The following is a 22,351-nucleotide window of genomic DNA, read 5'->3' as shown; positions in this document are numbered from 1 at the left end:
CTTCTGAGAAGCAGTGGAGAGAAGGGACTGCCATCTTGTTGGCTTACTGTCCATAGTGCTCCCCACGTGTGAAAGGCCAGTTTAGGAGGCAGTAACACGTGATGCTGCAATCCCAGGGGCTATGACAAAGCTTCGTTTCTTGCTCGTGCTCTGTGTCTGCCATAGATCAGGTGCAGCTCTGTTCCATGCTTCCTTTGCTCTGGAACCCAGGCTGATGGAGGTGCAAGGGGATGCAAGAGGCAGCTCTTAAAAGATGTTCCCCAAGTGACAGTTGTCACTTTCACTCACATTTGATTGGACAAAGCCAGTCACATGACCAAGCCCAACAGAAGTGTGTTGTCTTCTCCCAGGGAAGGGCAAGACACACTTTTCTCTCCTGCATCCTCTCCACAAACCTGGGGTAATGATTATGTAAGTTATTGTAGAGTGAAAGAAATTGACGCTCAATGATAAGTTGCCCATTCTGACACAAATTTCAAGATGGTGACCCAAGATTTGAAATCAGATTCTATTCTAATTCTCTCCCTGTTTTTTTTTTTTAACTACACACTCCCCCCCCCCCCCACACCCCTACCCCCTGGTTTCCCAGGGAGCTATGAAAATTGCATTAAAATGTTTACATAAATTATAAGAATAAAGATCACCGACCTTAAAGAGACTAAACCAGGATAGTGTTAGCTCTCTGCCAACCATTCCCTAAATTATCTCTTAGAGGCTTGATAATGTATGAAAATAGTCAACATTTTTGAATAGTTATTCTCCGTATGCCTGTGGAGGCACAGGGCTCAGCATGCCTAATCGCCTTGACTCTTCACAAAAATACCTATGGAAAATATATTGCTGCCCCAACTTTACAGACTTTGAAGCTCCAGCTCAGAGAGGTTAAGCAACTTACCAAATACCACCCAGTCAGTAAGATGGCCACATTGTGAGCCCCTATCTGCTTGTTCCTCAAATTTATTCCCTTCCCTGTATATATCCTGGAGGAAATTCCTGCTGGCTCCCAGCTTGGGGAGAAGATGAGAAAATACGGAGGAGATTCTGAAGGTCCAGAGTGTTACTCTTATTTACTCTGTGGATTACTCCTGTCACAAATGTAAGCACTGATTAAAACCACTACGTAACCCAAACATAATTAGAAAGGTATATTTCCTGGGAGAGGTGGGCGGTAATACCACGGAAAGCACTCCCGAGCCTAAGATAAACAAGTTTGCGTTTAAAAATAACTTTTGATGCTTTGTGCTACTTTTATTTCGATTAGTAAACATAATACAATATAACTGCACACCCACCTATATGTACTATATAAAGAGTATAATCATACGTAAGTAGACGACCCATTTATAACCTACTCGAGCTTGTATAAAGTGCATCTCGATTCACCTGCCTGGAAATGGAGATCAGCACAGAAATCTTGTGGTCCCTTCTGTTCAGATGGTTGCGACAGTTTTGCAGAGAAGATCGTGTGCCTGCTATTTCCTCAGCTGGCAGTGGGCATAATTAAATCTAGAACAGGCATTGTTGGGAAATGTGAATCAGACCCATGAAGGACGATTGGGAAGGTGTTGGTTGCAGAGAACAAGCGCAGCGCAAATCTGTTGATGGAGGCATGGCACAGACAAGGTGATGGGGGTCCAAGCTGCAGATACCTTCTGATTCTCTTCCAACCGCCCAGCATCCAAACCAGAAATTGAATGCTTGTGCCGGAAATTCACAGAGTTCCCTGATTCCTCCTGGGCCTCACACCTGCCGTTCCCTACGTCTCCCTGGCCTCTCTCCATCCCTCTCACTTGGCTCACCCCCACTCCTCCTTCAGTCATTATCTCTAAGCAGGGTTTCTCCACTGTGCAGCATTCATGGCCTCTATCCACTAGCTGCTGGTAGCACTTCTTCTCCCAGTTGTGACAACCAAAAATGTCTCCAGACATTGCCAAATGTCCCCTGGGGGGAAGGAGGCAAAATCGCCCCGGTTGAGAATGACAGCAGGAGCATTAGCCATTGCTGGACGTCTCTGTAAGCTCCATTCACGCAGGGACCTGCAGCCGCAGTCAGAGCTCTAGCTCAGACGTGGAGGTACTACCTCCGGTCCAGCAGGCCCTCAGTAAGTGGTTGGGTAACAGACGATGAAGCACTCGGAAATTTCTTGTGGCTGGGAAAGCGAGGATAACTTTGCTTTGCTGAGTGACCTAGAAAAATTCCTTTACGCCCTTACTTTATGTGAAATGCGATGCTGGCAGCTCACGTCCCTGCAGTCTGATATGTGAAATCGCCCATTCGAGAACACAGTCAATACTGCTGTTGCCACTCTTGGGCTTTCCAGAACGAAGCCATGAGTCTTGATTTTTTTTCCCCTACGGTCTGGCTTAACATCAAGTCGCTGGAGCAAGAGCGCCCGCAGCCCGTAGATTCATTTCCCCCCTGTTCCACTGCATATGGCCTTAGTAAAATTATTTTTTGAAAAATGACCTAAAGCTTTCCTAAAATCCTCAGGAATGACACCTGAGGGGAGCATCTGAAAGACTTCACATTCATTAACTAAACCTTCTTGTTAGGTTATGTTCCCTGAAATGCATTTGACAGTTAATGAAGTAGAAAAGATGGCAGTCGGAGAAAAAATAAAATTCTGTCAGATTCTGGTGATAGAACAGGGAGGTAAAAAAGCGGGAACCTGGGGAGGCATCGATAGATCAGCACCCCACACTGTGAGTATTTTATTGCTGGCACATCGCCTCGGATCAGAGCCTGCTGCAAAGCTAAAGTTACACCTGGCACTCTGTTCAGATCCTAAGACCATACATAAGTCAGGCAGCCTGGATAAGGTGCTTGTCAGAGCAAAAGCAGCAGGGATACGGGGCTGACTGGCAGATATGTGAAACAGTGATCAGAGAAGAGAAAGAAAAAGGAAAGACATGTTCAAAAATATTTGGACTGCTGTAGACACCTTTCCTCATTTCAGGAGGATTGCAATTGAGCCCAAACCCTGCTGGAATACTCAGAAGGGAAAACCAGCCTGCAGGCAGTCGAGTGAGCAGGCACAGACTTTCTCTGAAAACATTTGGTTTGAAATGACCTCGTGGGATGTTATTCATTTCCCTTTTCCTTCCCACCCGCCCATGCCCTCTGTTGAGGTTCAGAAATGGGGGGATGCAGGAAGAAGGGTGGCACACAGGGGTACATCTCTGCACTTGCCCAAAGTATTATTTGGTGCCTTCAGCCCACTCCAGCCTTCCTGAAGTTGGGCAAACCTGTGTTCCTCCCTATGATGTATCACTTAGAAACACCAACTGCAAGGATTTCTTATGTTCTCACAAAAAAGGGAAGGAAACAGCTGGTAAATGTTTCACAGATGGCAAAGCTCTTGGCATCTCTCTCAAGAGAGGGCCACCCATGCAGATGGCTCATTATTTTAACATTTGGATTTTCATCTTATTAAAACATCTTTTTTTTTCCCTGGTTTTATTTAGCATCATAAATTCTCTTACACTTTAGCAAGCAACTAAGCGATTTGAGGACGTGTGCTCTAAGGAGCATCCTTTGGCTACAACATAGATTGGTAACATCATTATTCCCAGCTTTGATCTCAACGTGATGGGTTTCAATCTGATTAAAAATTCCAATGAAAGGAAAAGCTCAGAGTAGTGAATTTATCAAGCAAAAGTCCATGTAGTAGCTGAATTATTCAGCAGAACGATAAACCGAGGGAAATTGGGGGAAATAGTTTTCTTCAATGCACAAAATCCCTATTACTATGCAATATGCATATATAAAAATAGACAAATGCACAGTGGGTGTAGATTCATAAACACACCCTTTCTACATATGTAGAGAGGCTTCTGTACCATGAAGCCCAACCGCCAAAATTGGCGAACCAAGCAATGCCAATTCTTGGCAGAGCAGGTCGGAAAGGGCCAAGATTTCAAAGGATAGTTCTCTGCCCACTCAGACTTGGGTAAGGAGGGACCTGCATCCTCTTTCTAAAGAGCTGTTTCTTGGTGCAGAAAGAGGAAGGCTGCTGTGTGGCTGGAGGGACAGAAAGAACAAACTCTTGCTGCCCTAACTTTGTTGGGAAAGCAGGCCTCAGTACTCTCCCCTCCAAATATTGCTCCCAGGGACCAGGAAAAGTTGCGGTCACCTCAGCATCCCTAACTATTGCGGTGGGGTGTGGGAACTGTTGAAGATGAAAATGCAAGTGACAAAGCAATGTAATAAGAACAAACCAATCTATTTAATGTGGTGAGATGCTGGCCTAAATACAGGATCAGTCGCTGTGCTCTCGCAAATGGGCCTTATGGAGCAAGGTCTGTGCATGCCATGTTGTAAATGTTTATTAGCAATGGTACACAATGCACGTTATGGATCTGTGGAGCTCAAAGCTACCTCACTTTGGGGGTCAAATGTAAATCCCCGAAATGCTGAGAAAACGTTAATAGTTGCCAGCACCAAGAATGCATCGGTTGAGAATGTACATAGGTATCATAAATGGAGGCACTATTCATCGACTTGAATCACCTCTGGTACCTCTAGCCTAAAGCATTAGCAGTGTAATGCATTCTGTGAGCTGCTGACTTTTCCATCAGATGGAAAGCAAGATGGGAGGTGCAGAGAGTGTGGCTTCACAGACAAGAACTGGAAAGAGCGATGCGATGCTGGTTAGGCATGTCCAGAAAACCAAGAGTTGTGGAGAAATGAGAGAAAATTTTTTTACCTGATTTCTCCCTAAGAGGATTGCTTCTGGGGGTGCCATGTGGCTTCACGGTTTGTGACATCTGTAGCATAAATTGTAATCTTAAGAGCACACAGTCCTTGAGTAGAGCATCCAGCTGGTAGACGTTACCCTTATCTTCAGTCTTACCCCCTGGGATCACCCTAAGGCAGTGCTTCTTAAAAAGTGGTCCCCAGACCTGCAGCCTGGGCGTCGCCTGGACCCCACGGAGACCTCCAGAATCAGAAACTCTGCAGGTGGGGCCCAGCCATCTGTGTTTTAACAAGCCCCCCACGTGACTGTGTGCACGCTGGAGTTTGAGAACCACTGCTCTAAGGCATAACGATTTGTCACTCCACCAGTGCCCAGAAATCTTTTTGGTGACAGACAGCAAGTCAGATTCCTGTAAAATCCTGGCAACAGAATACATTTATTTATCTGACTGCATGCAAAAGGCTTGTCAAGAAGGATTCCGGGGGCTCTTTTTGCGAAGGCTTCCTCTCTCCCGCGTGCATTCTCCCCATCTCTTTGGGGACGGCACGTGCCTTTAACCCAAGCTCCAAAGCATTTTAAAAGCACCCGCACCCCTGCCCTTTCCACCTAATACTGGCAAATAAGACAGGAACGCTGCACCTGGTTTTCCGAGTCTAGCTGCAAAGACTGACAGATTTCACTGCATTTGTCACTGGGTCTAAAACTCCATGTGGGAGAAAATAATCCCACTTAGTAAAAACATCTCACTGTACCTTTGAGTCAGAATGGGGAAGCATAGAAAGTATTGTTCCTAGGAAAATTACAAGGCATTTGGCGTGTGTTTTCAAAAGTGCGATGACTATTCACCAGTCTCTGCTTCAGGTGGCTGAAAACCCCCCACAAAACTACATCGGGACTAGAATACATATCCATCCTGTGAAATGGCATAAGAATCAAAGGAGAAATGAATTTCCTGCAGTGTAGATGAGCCACTTAAAATCGCTCCCATCTGAGCACACCTCCTTTTCCTCATGCGCATTGAAAACCATTTGAATAATGCACGTTATTCAGTTTCATTGTGTGCCCTGAAAGCCATTTAATGAAGGTAGACAGGCTTCCAAGAAGGTGCATTCTTTGACTAATGTAGATACTCTTGGAAAAATCTTTCGTCAACATGGAAGGCAAGATTTACTGAGCGAGTGGAAGAAGGAATGCTATTATAATGTCTTGTTTCACTCAATCAAATCAAGTGGAAGCAACCCTGGGTTAAATTTGGTCTATTCTAGGTGAACCTTACTCTACGCAATGTATATACTGAAAAGCTGCAAGTCAATCAGATTTTAGCAAATCAAACCATCTTTCCATTGACTTCCATCGTATTATCGAAGTTGCTTTATCTCTTTCTGATTGATCATCAATTAGCAGTCGCTTCCAGCTCCAACCTTTCTGTTAAATACTTCATGATCTACAAACTGACACTTAGATGAAGGAGGGGCACTCCTAGCTAAATACAAATTTCATGAATATTTAGGAAAGTTACAGTCATTTATTTATACAGGAATATCTATATATACATTGTTATAATAAAGAGAGGTAAATGTGTCTAATATGATTGGCTCTTCATATGCAATCTATTTCATTAACTCAGCCAAAATTACTGAAAAGGGTATTTGGGCAAGGGATATTTTAAATTTCATTCATCCTGGTAGTTTAAATTGAGAGGCGGTTTAGATCCAGGGTTAACAGTTGTGAGCCCTGGAGTCACACTGGACTTGGTTCCCACTTTGCCACTTCTCAGTCATGTGGCTGGTCCTCCCTGACCCTCAGTCTCCTTCTTGGTAACATGAGTCAAGTAATTTGTTCTGTCCCACAGGTTCGCAGTGAAGAGTAATGCACTGCATATATTGTAGCACAATGCTGGGCACACAGTGAGCACTCAAACAAATGGCGGCTGGTACCATTATTTTTATGAACAGACAAAGCCACAGGTATCATGCCCATGAGAAACAGGGAGAGTGTCTATAAATGCCTATCTGAAAAACCATGGTAACCATTTGACACCAGTGTGGTATTAAAAAAAATGCTGTTGGTGAAATCTCCAAAGAGAGCGCTCAGCAGAGTGAGAACAGCACTGAATTAACATGTGGTTATTGTAATGTAGAGAGGGAATCTCATTTTCAAACCCAACTCTTTATTTTCTGAAATCATGATTGAATAATAATAATGATGACAATCATAATAACAGCCACTAACACTTACATAGCACCTACTACGTGCTGGGCACTGCTTGTAAATACATTACATGCATTATTTCATTTAAATTCCACAAAAGCCTGATGAGGGAGATACTATCATTATTCCGATTTCACAGAAAAGGAAATTAAGATACAGAGAGAGTAAATGCCTTTCCCAAGACCCCACAGTGAGTAAGTGGGAGAGTCAGGATTTGAACCTAAGCACAAGGGATACAGTCTCTCGAAGGAGTAAGAGGGAGAAGGTCCTGCAGGAACCATCTGGTCCAACCCTCCAATTTTACAGATGGAGAAACTGAAGCCAGTACTTAGAAGAGTGCTTATCATTTGTAGCAGGTGCTTGTCTTAGCTCGGCTGCTGTAACAAAAGACCATAGACTGGGGGCTGGCCCGGTGGCATAGTGGTTAAGTTCACATGCTCCACTTTGGTGGCTGGGGTTCGTGGGTTCAGATCCCGGGCGCAGACCTCCACACTGCTCATCAAAGCTGTGCTGTGACAGCATCCCACATACAAAATAGAGGAAGATTGGCACAGATGTTGCTCAAAGACAGTCTTCATCAAACAAAAAGTGGAGGATTGGCAAGAGATGTTAGCTCAGGGACAAACTTCCTCACCAACAAACAAAAAACCCCCCCATAGACTGGGTGGCTTAACAACAGAAATTTATTTTTGCACAATTCTGGAGAGTGGAAGTCCAAGATCAAGGGCCAGCATGGTGGGGTTCTGGCAAAAGCCCTCTTTCTGTCTTGTAGATGGCTGCCTTCTCTCTGTGTCCTCACATGGCGGGGAGGGGACAGCGGGGAGGGGGAGAGAGAGAATATCATCCCTTCTCATAGGGTCACAGTCCTATCAGATTAGAGCACCGCTTTTAGGATCTCATTTAACCTTCATTACCTCCTAAAGACCTTCTCTCCAGATATAGTCACATTGGGGATTAGGGTTTCAACATACGAATTTTGCGGGGACACATATCAGTCCATGGCTGTGCTCAATAAGTAATAATTGAGAGATGAATGGTGTCCACGGATGGGACAATGACTTACAAGACGCATTACCAGCATAGCCAGGAAGAGATCCTGGGTCGTCTCGATGTTTGTTCTCTGATACCCAGCAACCACACAGCTGAGACCTCCTAAGAGAATCTATTTCCACTGATCTTCTTTATAGTCTTTGTAAATTTATTTGTACTTGTCATTCGATATCTGACTGTCTGTGTGGTTGTTGATGCCCCTATACCAGAATGTTCATCTCTAAAGGGTAAGGGTCTTGAAATGGCCTCTGGGTGAGGACGTTTTTCTTCCTCTTCAACTTTTGCTTCTAGTTTGCTGGGTGTTCACCCTTCCACATATGTCCTCGCTTTCCAGAGCTGATCATAAAGTGGTGAGTAGGCTTAGAGTTCAAGAAATGCTTCTTGATTAACAGATCTTTTTAGATAGCATTCAGAGCAAAGGAATAAAGAAGACAATAAACTCTGAATCAGATGGGAAACTTCAGGTTGCCAGTAACAGAAACCCTATCATAACAGATATGAACAGCAACCAACAAAAGGAACAGGTCAGCTCCTGTAACTGCTGTTCCAGGGGCCTCAGGAGAAGCTTGGTCTAGAGTCCAGTCTGTTCCTCTGTCTCTCAGCTCTGTCTCCTCTCCGTCTCCCCCATTCACAGGCAAGCTCTCCCTCACAGCGATGGAAGGTGTCTCCATCGAGTCTGGAACATCATGTGTGCTTATTCCCATCCAGCAGGGGTGAAAAGTCTACTTCAAGATAAATTATCAAGACAAACAAAAATCCCAGGTTTGAATTTTGTTGGCCTTACTCAGCCCATTTTGAGTCATAGGACCCTCTCTGAACCAGTCCATATGGAGAGAAAGATGGTTGCCCGGCTGGCTTAAAATTTAAGTCAGGGGTCAACAAACTTATTCTGTAAAGAGCCAGTTGATAAATATTTTAGTTTTGTGGGCCATACTGTCTCTGTCACAACTATTCAACACAGCCATTTTGGTCTGAAAGCAGCCAAACACATCCAAAAATGAATGTGTGTGTCCAGACTTGGCCTGCAGCCATCGTTTGCCAGTTCCTGGCCTAAATAAATCAGGTCCTAATACTGACACAGATCCCTGCATTCTTCAAGTCCCCCTCTGCCAATGGGACTGTTAATGTAACCCTCATAAATCTTGGGTCCCAGATGGCCTCGTCCCTTCATAAAAGCTTGTTCAAAGAGGCATAATCTAGCTATCAATTCATGATTTTAAAAATTCCACTATTTTTTCAGGTCTCTCAAAAAAACATTAATGCGCATTCGAAACAAGTCAGAACAACACTTCGCAAAACCTATTTCTTTACTCTCGAATTCTCTCATACCTCAGAATTTTCATACGATAAAGCCACAGGCTCTCATCATCACTAGCTTGCTTTCTTTCCTCCATTTCTCTCCGAACTTCACTTCTTCCCAGGTCTTTAGTGTGTACTCAGCACAGGCTCTCTTTGTTTCTCTATCTCTTCCAGTCTCTGCCTCTGTCACTCTTCCTCAGTCCTCTCCCATTTTCTTTAGCCTACGGCTTCCTCTGTCTACCCTTTTCTCAGTTCTGAATCACCAGTATTTTGAACCTGACTATCAAAGATCCCTAGGGTTGGTTAGTGGGGTAAGGGAGTAGGAAACACAACTCTAATATGTGAATGTATTTTGTCCTTGTAAGACTTGCCAAAGTGGAACCTATGCCATGGTACAAATAGATGTCAGGAGAGTAGTGAGCTCTTAGGAAGGGTGAGGTGAGAAAGGAATTTCATTTGAATCTGAAAAATTTCACTTCTTTCAAAAATTAAAATGACATCTGAAGGAAATATGATGACATGATAACATTCATCGTATTTGGGAAGAGGGTGCATCTTGATGCCTTATTTCCTGTACATTTGAAATCGTTCATATTTAAAGATGCAGATAATTAAACCAAAAGTTGGAGGAAATGGTGCCTGTGAAAGTGCTTTGTTAGCTTAAAATCCACGAGCCTGGTGGATTTCGAACTCTAGTGACACCCAAATTACCTGGAGGCCTTGTTCAAACATAGATTGGTGAGCACTACTCCAGAATTTCTCATTCAGTACATCTGGGGCAGGGCCTGAGAATTTGCATTCCTAACATATCTCAAATCCTGCTGATGCTGCTGGTTCAGGGACCACGGTTGGAAAATCACTGAGATGGACAGTAAACTCCATGAAGGCGAGGATCCTGTGTATCTTGTCCTATTCCTAGGATCTAGCTTGATTCCTGACACTTGGAAAACAGTCAGTAGATATCTATGCATATGAATTACACCAATGAGCTATCTATAGTATATTAAAAAAGGGGACATTGTGCACAGCTTAATCTGCTCTGTCCACCCTTTGGAGAGTAGAAAGGATGCTCTTCCTTATCCTCAGAACAGGGCAAGTGGATTCAACTGAGAAAAAGTACAATTCCTGGGAGGTGAGATTAGGGGAAAATCAAGGAAGGGAGGTGGGTATCTTTTTAAGAGGGTGGGAGGCAAATGAAAGGGCTAAGAAGGAAGTGCTAGAGGACCCATTCTAACTGTCTTGTCAAGCAGAGAGAGCCTCTGCCTTCTCAGTTGACAGTGCACGCTGGCTGCAGTCTTCACAAGCCTTGTTCTTCTCATGGAGCACTCTCCCCACCTCTGCACTGCAGCTACCACTGCCCTCCTCCGATCCTGGGGTGACAGGGGCCTGACTCCCATAGGACCCCCACACTTGTTTTCTTTCCTATTGCTTTGTTTACCCCCATTTCCCCTTTAACCTCAACTCAAGTGGCACTTCCTCCAGAAACCCTTCGTGAACTAAGTCAGAGATGCCAGCCACTCATTCATGGGGAACATACTCCTATCTTCACAGCCCTTCAGTTTGCAATTACGCTTTCCTGATTCATGCCCACCTCTCCAATTTGACTCTGAGCTTAATGGGCACTAGGAACTCATTTGTTTTTCTTGCTGTTGCATCCCCAACTCACGGGCTCATATCTGGCTCATATCCTGTGTTCAATAAATACTTGCTGAATGAATAAACGAGAAGTGAATATGGGCTCCTGTCCCCATCCAGCCCGCATTATCAATACGTGAGCAAAGTAACCAAGGACAGGCACTGTCTTTATTTCTGCATCTTTCAATTCCTCTAGTCCAGTTCCAATTCCGGAGCGTGCTTTCTGAATCTGAAGGGCCCTCTCCTATTTTAGGTTTCTCTGATGCCTTACCACTTCTGCCCCCAACTTCAGAGGCTGAAAACGAAAGGCTGGACAAGAGTCAGCTTCCCATGGGGACAGGGAGAAGACGGCAGTAACGATAATACAAGCAGTTCTGAAAGAGGCGACTGGGTTAAGATCCTGTGGGAAATCTCCAATCCAAGGAGAGGAAGGCGACCCCAGAGCATCAATAAGACAGAGTGATGATCTCAGAGTGAGGGAGGCTCTTTTTTTTATTATCAAAATATTGGTTTGCTCAGTTTTCTTTTGGAAGGGGAGCGTTAACACTAGCATGAGGAAGCATTGCTTTAGGGCCTCCTAAGCCCCAAAGGCTGTGGTGTAGAGCCAGGGGCTGAAGGATTTGGGCTGTCTGATCACTGTCTGTCACCTTTAAGCCCGGTTTGTTTGTTTTTTTTTAAGTCATTGCCCAGTTTATGAATCATTGTTTCTGCTTGCTTTAGAAATGGTCATTCTCTACTTTCGCTTTTCCAGGCTGAATTTGTGCTGGCTTTTTGTGTATCCTTTTAGTGTTTTATCTACTTAATGAAAATAATACATGTTCATTTCAAACAACTGTAAACCTAGGAAGTAAAAAGTAAAAGTATTTCTGTTATTTACCTTTTAGGGATAACCAGTTTCCCCCCACATCCTTCCGCAATGTTAATGCGGATACAAATTTCTTAGCATTATTGTTATTATTATTTATAAGAAACGTAATGCCAAACAGATTGTTCTGAAATTAACTTTTTTTTTAAAGATTGGCACCTGAGCTAACATCTGTTGCCAATCTTCTTCTTTTGTTTCTTCTTCTCCCTAAGGCCCGCCCCCCCCACCCCCAGTGCATAGTTGTATATTCCAGTTGCAGGTCCTTCTGCTTGTCCTATGTGAGATGTCTCCTCAGCATGGCCTGATGAGCAAACAGTGCCAAGTCCGCACCCGGGATCCGAACCAGCGAAACCCTGGGCCGCAAAGGCCAAGCACGTGAACTTAACCACTTGGCCACGGGGCCGGACCCTGAAATTAACTTTTTTTTATCTTCACACTCAGTCACCATTTGTGTCAGTTCTTATACGTAACCTTGTTCTGGCTAACAGAGACCAGGTCTTCCACTCCGTGTTATGCCAGACAGTACCAGCGGCTTCTCTTAGGAATGGCAATGACGTCGTTTTCAAATATTTCACTTTAATATGAAGTGATGATGAACGTCTTTGTACACGTAGCTTTGGTGACCCAGCAAGCCTGTCCACTTTCTCTTCTTCCCTCTGTGAAGAAACGTGCCTGCTGAAGGCTCGCTGAACTTACAGCCAAAGGACACCCTGTGCTGAATAATTACGACGGCTCTTTGGATATGGAAACTCAAGAATCATTCATTCGTTCATTTGCTTTTTCATCAAACTTTCAGTTTGCTTCTAAGAAGTGCCATGCATAGTTCTAAATACTGTGGTGAAATACACAAAAGAGGTCTCAGCTCTTTATAGGTGAATGTTTTTTTGGGGGGAAACAGAAAATAAGAAACAAACAAAAAAATAGAGAGTTTTAGCAATGGCAAGATGAAGCCATCCATAGGAAATTAAAGGGAAGGGTTTTCCCGGAGAAAGAAGAGCAGGGTAAAGTCTTTAAAGGGACACACGGCACATTGAAGGAATGGCCTGGAGCTTCTTGAGTTTAGGGGAAAACGGTATGAGGTGGGACCTGGGAAGGAGCAAAGACTATATATATCACGTGAGACCTTATGGATTATGGAAAGGAGTTGGTATTACTTTATGTGCTATGGGAAGCCACCGAAGGGATTTAAGCAGACGAGTGAAAAGAATTTAATGTATGCTTTAGAGACGATCACTCTGTTGCTGGATGGGGATTGCCCGGAGTGGAAAGGGAGGCCAGAGAGCAGGTTGTTGCTGGTGTCCGGGTAAGAGAGTCTCCAATGAGACCAGGGAACCCAAGTGGCTCCACAGATGCAGGCAGCACAGCTCTGAGTCTCAGAAATAAACATCCACTGGACTCAAAGTGTCAGTCAGCAGCGATCCCTGATAGATTAAAGTCAGCCAGGTAAAAGAGAACCAGAAGATCAAGACCAAGGCAACATCAAACAGCCCAGAACCAACATCGAATCAGTCTGAAGAGCATGGGACCCTCCAGGCGGCTGAGTCATTAAGGGTCAAAGTACCAAAGAGAGCAGGAGTAGCATATTGACTTAGCAGAGGTCTCTGACCTTCACAGGCCTTTCATCTCGGGGCAGTAAAGACCCTTGAGGTTAGCTCCACCCCTTTAGCATATCTCTCTGGGCTTAAAGAAACAAACCAGGGCTTCACAGTGATCTCTGGCCTCTTTGAGACAGGAAATAATATTCATAAATCTAAGATATCTATGTTTTCTGGTCAGACTGAAGGTCAGCGCTGAGGTTACGTCTTCAAAAGTCATGATGGGTCAACCCCCCATGCTGTTTACAATATGACATCGGCATCTGCGCTTCATTGGCTCAACTAACTTGGCACTCACACTGTGAACCCAGCACCTGGAAATTTGAATGAATAACTTAAAGAGAGCAGAAGTGTAAGAATTGCCACTCTCTAAGGGAAAGGCTATGATTTAGTATTCCAGTTCTGGACGTCCAGCCTCTAGAAAAAGCAACACAAATGCACAAGATACTCATGCCATGATGTCCAAGAAAGATTTCTGAGTGCATTTTTCTCGTCCAGTATACAACACAATAGAAAATTATATACTGTTGTCTATGTGTGTAAATGTAGGGGTGTGTGTAGGAAAGTTCTAGAAGTACACATTTCCAGACAGTAAATTGGGGCAGAGGAATTCCTTATCTTTGGATAAGTTTGTATTAGGTTGAATCACGCGAAATTGTCAGCTTTGTAGGTAGAAAATGACTCAAGATAGGCAATTTCATATGGTTATTTGTGAAAATGATGACATTTTGGAGAGGCAGGATCTGGAGGTTGCTGAAACAATGGGCTCCGGAGCCAGGCAGAATGATCTCAAGGGCCAGCGCTGCTTCTTTCTGTCTGTTTAACCTGGGGCAAATTGCATCACGTCTCTGTGCTTCAGTTTTCTCGTTTGAAAAATGGGAATAATAATATTACTAAGCTCAGAGGGCTGCTGTGTGTCTCAAACGAGTTACATGTAAAGTACTTACAACTGTGCCAGTACGAGCCGTCGATAAACGCTAGCTATTACTTTTTCAAAGCACCTATTACCTTTGAAATTAAAAAAAAAAATCTTTTTTTTTTTTAGAGAAAAGGATTTGTCTAGAGTATCCTTGAAAAACTCCTTCCTTTCAGCGATGAGAGAAAATTCCAGGTGGATCCTCTTCTGATAATTGCGTCTAGCCTAGGAAATGCGCCTTGAACCCTTGGCATGCTAGGTGACAGAATGATGCTGGATGCAAAGCGCCATTGTTGCTCCTCGGGAAGCCCTCTCCGTCCTGAATTCCCTCAGTCTTTTCTCAGGGGAGTTATTTCCCCTCCTCCGTCGCTATTTATTTACATGGCATCTTTCTGCTCTTTTAATCATATCACCAACGTTTTTGTAAAGTCATTCATTTCTTCCCCCCTTTCCTTTATTGTGCACTGCTCTAAATATAACCAAGGAAACAAAACAATGCAGTTCCGCAGACAAAGGAGACCCAGCTGGCTAAGCAGAGCTCTTCAGTAGGTCTTGAGTCAACTGCTATTTCTTGTCTACATGTTTTATAAAACATCCCATGGCTCTGACAATAGAAAGGGAGGGGACCCTGATTAAATGGTATGCATTACTTTAAAAGGGAATTAAAGGCGATGCAAAGGTTTGCACTAAACCGAATTAGGCAAGGAGATTCAAGAACAAAGTGGTCTGGGTGGTTTCCAGTCTGAATGCACAGCTTCTGAATCTGCAATGACTCACTTGCTCATGAAAGAATTGCTCTCCTGGCTAATTGCTTAATCAGTCAGCCATTTGCCTTTTTCCCCCTTAGAAAGAATAACAGGACTATGTTTTCAGGGTTGGGAATGGAGTGGGTGGAAAGGTAATTAGAGGCATTTGGAAATAAGTATACAAGCAAAAAATGGAAATTGACAAAGAGAGTTGAAGCACTAAAATTTGAGTGACTTTAGAATTACTGAAAATAATAACAATAAAAATATTTGCTGAATGCCTACTACGTGCCAAATACTGTCCAAGGCAGGAGTTTACAATGGCAAAGAAGACAGCCAGAGCCCCGCCCACATGGTCTTATGTTCTAGTGGTAAAAGTAGGAAAAAACAAATAAATGAATAATTATGATAATTTCAACTTCTAGAAATCCTATAGAGGAAGTAATGGGGGGGGGGTGATGCTGTAGAGGTTAACTTGAGGTCAGAGAAGATCTCTCCAGGAGGTGACATTTGAGATGACACCTGAAGGGTGAGCCAGCATGGGAAGCCACGGGGAGGAGCAGTGTAGGCAGAGAGCGATAAGCTTGCCAAATCCCTAGCTGTCAACTGGCTCGTCTTGGAGAAACGGGAAGGAGTCCAGTGGCTGATACAGCTGTTACATAACTTATGACAAGCTTATTGATTCTCAGAACCAGAATGGAATTTGTCAGAAAACCAAAGCCAAAAAGGAAAATTTGCTTGCCTCAGATCACCCAATTCTTGAGTGAGAATAGAGCAAAGGCGTGGTGAGACCCAAACCATCTAAATCGCGGGCGAAGGATCCTGTATCTGTAGTGTCAGAATGGAGCCCACAAACACCAATCGTGTGTATCGGCAGTGTGTTTTCAGTTGTGTCTGCACAGCTTTTCCAGTACACTAGCTTTGGAGTAATTTGGGGTTCAAGACCTAACCCCCATCTTATTCACCTTTGATGCTCATTGTGTCTCCTATCTTTCTGGAGCCTCATTTATAGAAGCTCATGGGGTTTCTGTGAGTGTTATGCAGGTCATCAGGCAGTGTTTAGACCAGAACCTGGCACAGAGAAAGATGCAAATGTTGACTATCATCACTATTATTGTCATTATTATTTTGTCAATATCCCTTCTGCCTCTACATTAATAGTCTCCATTAGAGCATATTGTATTGTACAGCGTTTTAGATTCATCTACCAATGGAGAAGGGGCTATAGCATAACAAACAGCTTTATAATCCAAACATTTGCTCATTTATCATATCACCAGCTATATACCAAGCATGGTACTAGGTGTGGGGGAAACAAAATTTAAAAGTGATGATTGATCAGTTGGGTCATGCTTATTGTCAGAGTCAATGGATTGAGCCTGGATCTGTGACATATTAACTGTATGGTATCAGGAAGTTACTTAACCTCTTGGGGTCTCAGGATTCATATCTGAACAATGGAAATAATAATAGCCCATACAGTGTTGCCTTGACTTACATTAAATAATGTGATGCTGGGAGACACTGACTCCAGACCCTGGAATGTAGTCGCAGCCCCAGGCTGCCAGTTCATATTGGCCTCAGCCTTCAGGAAGCAATAGTCTGAGGAGGTGGAAACAACAGTTAAAAATTGTGAAGAAATTCATTGTCAGTTAAGCATAGTGGGTGTGTTAATTCCCGCCTCCCCATCCTCCCCAGAAAAGATCTCACGGAGATTCTGGAGCTGGGTCTGAAAGTATGGATAGGAATTTTCTGGATGGATGAGGGAGGTACTCCAGATACAGCATGTGCAAAGGCGTGGAAGCTTGAAACAAAACAGCTTAGTGGGGAAATGCTAAGTAATCAGAAACAGCCGTTTTGTGCCTTGAAAGATGGGATAATGGGCTTTGACAAGCAAGACAGAAAAGGTTTCAATTCCTTCCTAACCACTGTGTGCATCATGCTCACGATCCCCAAATTGTCCCGCAGTAGCACCTAGGTCTCTGTCCAAAAGAGATTTTCAAACTCGAGTGAACTTTTTGTTTTCTTCCCAACGGTTAAGACTGAAACAAAAATGTTGCATCAAAAGCTGAATGTATAGATGTCCTTGTGGATACGAGATGTTAAATGCCAAAGCATCACATGAGATTTGATTTCCATACCGATCCAGGGAGTCAGCTTTGGCCAGACTCCCCATTCCCATCAGTAACATGGTGACATTCAAGTGCATTGAGCAATGTTTGACGACTGAAATGTTATTTTGGGAAAATCCCAAGAAAATGCAATTGTGTTTGTAGCCAAAGCAGAAGATAGAGTAATGCTTTTGGAAAGTAAACTGGAGGAAGTGTATCCTCAGGTATAGAAAGGAGAGTTCATCAGGGGTGTCAATGACCCAGGCATGTCAGAAGAAAATACGAGCAAAAAACCTCCCCGAATGGGTAGCAGATGATGACTAACACAACCTCGTCATGACACAGGCAGCCACTCGGCTGACCTGACCCAGGATCCACATACGACACCCTTCTTTAATTTAATGACCTAATTTAAGGGCGGACAAACATACTGTTTTTCTAAGGGGCTAGGAATGGCCCTCCCTTTTCTTCAACCAAAGTAATTATTCCCCCGACTCGAAGCAACAGTAGTGAAAGCACTTTTTGTTTCTCCAATCCTCCAGTCGAACCCCCAGGCTAAGATTTTTTTGTAAGGCATTGTTCATGCACAGTGGCATAGAATTTCATTTGCTGGGTTTCAAGTATTAAGAGCACAACGGAAAATCTAAGCAATTTTAGACATGTGTCAATCTCAAAAAAAAAAAGGCTTTGTGCTGGCACAGGATGTCATTGCTTGAATTAAAGAGATGGAGAATTTCCCTGAGCGAGAACTGTAAATGCTGACATAATACATTGTTAAGGCTCGGTGTTACGATACAACCAATATGTTTTAATAATTTATTGGTATTTATTTAAGACACAATACTGTCATACCAAATCTAAACCAAGAGGTTTAGGTTCCTCATTGATTTCGTCTACGCGGTTCTCATCAGTATCATCAGATGCTTCCTTAGAAAAGTCTCTTGTATGTGATGAAATTATGAAAGGGTGTTTCAAAATTTCCTTAGGATAGCATTCTGATGTTGCCTTCCGGGGACCCTCAGTGGGAAATTGCTGAAAGGATTTAATTTGGCTTTGTCTTTTTCCGTATTTATTTATCAGACTTTATCTGCTGGTGAAATCACTGCTCTAAGAGTTAATCTCCTTTGAACACTTAGTCAAAATCTAGCCAGCTAAGAGAGTGCTACGGGCTGACACGGAAACCCGCTGGATACGGAATCTAGGCTGAATTCTTCTGGACTGCCTTAATCATTAATTCATCTGCTTGAGGATTCGTTCATCTTTATTTCACCATTACCTAATGAGGATAATGGAGACCATCAAAATCTAAAGGCTAATCATTTTTTTAAAGTGAGTATTTGATAATTATTAATTAATAATAATGTCAACAATAGCCTTAATTTTCCAGGTACTCCCCCTAGAGATTTACATCTTAATTATACTCGCCATAAGGACAAATTAACTCCCCCAGAATTAAGCTTTGGTTTACAGTTTTCAAATCATAGGAGCGGGGAGAAGCTATCTTCATGTAAAAATCATCAGACTTTTTTTTTGAAGAGCCTCAAATGGCAGAGATGAAGAGAGAATAAATACAGCTGATAAGATTTAGTGTGACATCAGTAATTCTCAAAGGGACTCCACACCACAGAGTGTGCTGGTATGGATGCTCGTTGCTTTTATGGAGGTGACAGGCCTGACCTGTCAGGTACAAGAAACACCCAGGACAGACTAGAAATGTCACAAACTACTAACAGTTACTACACAAGATATAAAAGCATCTGTCTAAAAAGGGTTGCTCTTTAAAACTGGCTTAAACCTGTTTCGAAGTCCCTATTTCTTTAACAAGCCCATCCTCTTTCCTTATGGAACACAGAATTAATTTACATAAATTAAAAAAAATCGAAATGGCTTAAGGTTTTAATCAGAACTATTTTGTTTCAATGCAATAGAAACCCAACTCAAACTAACTTTAGCTTAAAAAAATGGGGGAGTTTTTGGCTCGTGTACCTGAAAAGTTCAGGAAATAAGCTTCAGGCATAGCTGGATCCAGGTGCTCAAGTGATGACACTGGGAACCTGTATATCTGTCTCTCAGCCCCCTTTGTCCTCTGAATTGGCTCCATTCCCAGGAAGGGTGTTTCTTCCTCATATGGAACCCTCAGAAGCATCATGCTTACCTATTATCCCCTTTAAATGAAGTGGATTTAGAATATGTCTGTTGTGGGTTGAATCATGTCCTCCCAAAATTCATAGTTTGAAGTCTTAACCCTCAGTACCTCAGAATATGACTTTTGTTGGAAATAGAGTCATTGTAGACATAAGAAGTTAAGATGAGGTCATACTGGAGTCCGAAGGGACCCTAATCCAATATAGGTGGTATCTTTATAAAAAGGGAAAATTTAAACACAGACACACACATGGAGAGAATGCCACATAAATACTGAGTTCTGCTGTCATAAGCCTAGGAACTACCAGAGGCTGGGAGAGATGCCTGGAACAGGTCCTTCCCTATGCTTTTCCAAGAGAGAAGTGCCCTGCTGACACCTTGATTTTTGACATCTAGCCTCCAGGACTGTGACATAAGACATGTCTGCTGTGTCAGCCACTCAGTTCCTGGTCCTCTTGTATAGCAGTCCTAGGAAACTCAGACACTCTCCCTTCCAGTGATTCTATACAGTGTCCTGAGATGCACTCCAATCAGTTTGCTGTGGACCATATTGATTTGTGTGGCCACATGGATGGTTGGGTAGATCTGACTCACATGCGCACACCCAGAGCTGGGGATGGAGTCAGTCCCGCTCTGTGCACGGGGACCAAGAGGGGGCAGAGGGTACTTCGCCAAAGAAAGATCCAAGTGCTGCCAACAGAGGAAGAGAGGCAGGCCAAAACAAAAGATGTCTGGATAGAGGAATTCATCAGAGAAGAGAAAAAACGAAGTTATTTTCAGCTTAGATTTCTCTTTTCCTGAATAATTAACATCTCCTGCTCCGTATACCTGATAGACACCTACTCATCAGTTAAGTGATGGGCCTCTCTTCTGTGAAGACTTTCCTGAGCTCCTTTGATAGAACTGAGAATTACCCTGCACAGAACCCCCTGGAACTTGGCGTGTTGTAATAGTAACAACAGTAATTCACCTTTTTACAGTGTCTATGATGTACTTGTCACTGCTCTACATTAACTCATTTAATCCTGATAACACCCCAATGAGGTAAATACCCTATCATCCCCATTTACAGGTGAGGAAATTGAGGATCAGAGAGGTTAAGTAACTTTCTTGAAGCTAATTTCCTTAGTTAATAGGTACTAAGTGCCAGAACTAGGATTTGAATCAAATCAGTTTGGCTTCAGAGTCCATGTTCTTTACCAGTTCATTACACCGCATGAAATAGATCATTTTCCTTATTTCTCCTCATGTCTGTCTCCTTCTACAAGACCAGTGTTTCCCCAACATGGAACATACATTGCTGGCAGATGTCATGATTTTAGCTTTTAAATATTTCATATTAACTATTAACATATTAACATATAACATATAACATTATAACATATAACATACAACATGTTAACATATTAACATATAAACATTTCATATTAACTATTCCTAAAAACTATTAGTAATTATATATTATATGTTTGTTTCATGGGCAACTTCTCTTTACAGCAAGACATCTATTTTTCTCTTTTTATTTTCAGGGGTGTTATGCATTTCCTTTTTTTTTTCAAGATTTTATTTTTCCTTTTTCTCCCCAAAGCCCCCTGGTACATAGTTGTATATTTTTAGCTGTGGGTCCTTCTAGTTGTGGCATGTGGGATGCCGCCTCAGCATGGCTTGATGAGTGGTGCCATGTCCGCACCCAGGATCCGAACCGGGGAAACCCCAGGCCACCGAAGCGCAGCGCAAGAACTTAACCACTCAGCCACCGGGCTGGCCCCTATACACTTCCTTCTTAAGTAAATTTATTTAAGTAAAAGAAACTGATTAAAAATATGGTGAAAACATTATAGTACACATAACAGGTAAATATGTGAAAAATCTTGAAAGTAGTAGAGAAATGATCGAAGTTTGAAACCCATGTACTTAGACTGTAAGCTCTTTGAGGAATACGTTGTGTCTGCTGTGTTCTTAGTGGGAGAGCCAGGACAGTGTCCAGCACACAGCAGACACTCACTGAACACTTGCTTAGTCGTTTCTTATTGATTTGGTTACTGGCAACATACAACACAGGACTGACAGCCCTCAACTGGATTGAGTGCGTTGAGTTATGTGAAATAGCAGGAATATTGATCCTCTCAGCATTACTGAAATTCAGCCAAGCACAGTCACGATGGCCAGACATCTGCCAGCTGTTGTTTGGACAAAGTGCCATGAAAGTTGGGGCCATAGTTCAGAGCTAAGTCACCAGACAACTTTATTTCTCAGAAACACTTTATGCCATAATATATGTGTTTTCCGAAGATGAGAAGTTTGACAGACACTGGTCCTTGTTTCTAATATCCTTTAAAGGACTAGCTCCTCTTCCCCGAATAACTTCAGATGAAAATTTTCAATGAATATGAGGGAGTTCAAGTACAAAAGCAGAAAATCTTTTCCATGTTAGAAGGTTCAAATTTTTAGGCTGACAGGAATTAAAAAGCAAAGGGATTATTCTTAAACTTCTCTTACAAATATGTCTCTTTTACAGCCATATCCAAACCAAGGCTGGTAAAGCGTAATGGATAAGCGTGTGAACTTGGAGAAGTTAATTAACTCCCATGTGCCTCCTTTACTTCTCTGTAAAATGTGGATTATAATGGACTTGTTGAAAGGATAAAATGAGTTAATGTATGTAAAGCACTTAGTTTACTATTGGGTAATCACTTAGTTATAATAGGTGTCATCATTGCCATTATTAATACTGTTGATTGAAACGTGTTTTCTTAGATGTGTTAGGAGATCAAAACCACCTGTGATGAGATCCTTTTTAATGTCAGGCACTTTAGGGACATCATTTCATCTAATCCTGTTTCAGGTCAAGTTCCCCAAGAAGCAGACTCTGCAACTGAGATGAGTTTGAAAGTTTGTTAGCGAATGCTCCTGATTTTAACATCTGTGGGAGAAGGGAAGGGAGTAGGATTGGCTAGACACAGAATTTGAGCTGGTTGCAGTCAAACAATGGCCTCAGTTAATCCCACAGAAAGCTCTGAACTGAGATGACCTTCCAGAGTCGTCATGCGCTGGTGGAAGAGGGATGGCTTTTCGACGCCCT

This window comes from Equus asinus, chromosome 15, assembly GCF_041296235.1.
Source record: "Equus asinus isolate D_3611 breed Donkey chromosome 15, EquAss-T2T_v2, whole genome shotgun sequence".
Taxonomy (NCBI): domain Eukaryota; kingdom Metazoa; phylum Chordata; class Mammalia; order Perissodactyla; family Equidae; genus Equus; species Equus asinus.
The sequence above is the reverse complement of the archived record's forward strand: the minus strand, read 5'-3'. Positions refer to the sequence as shown.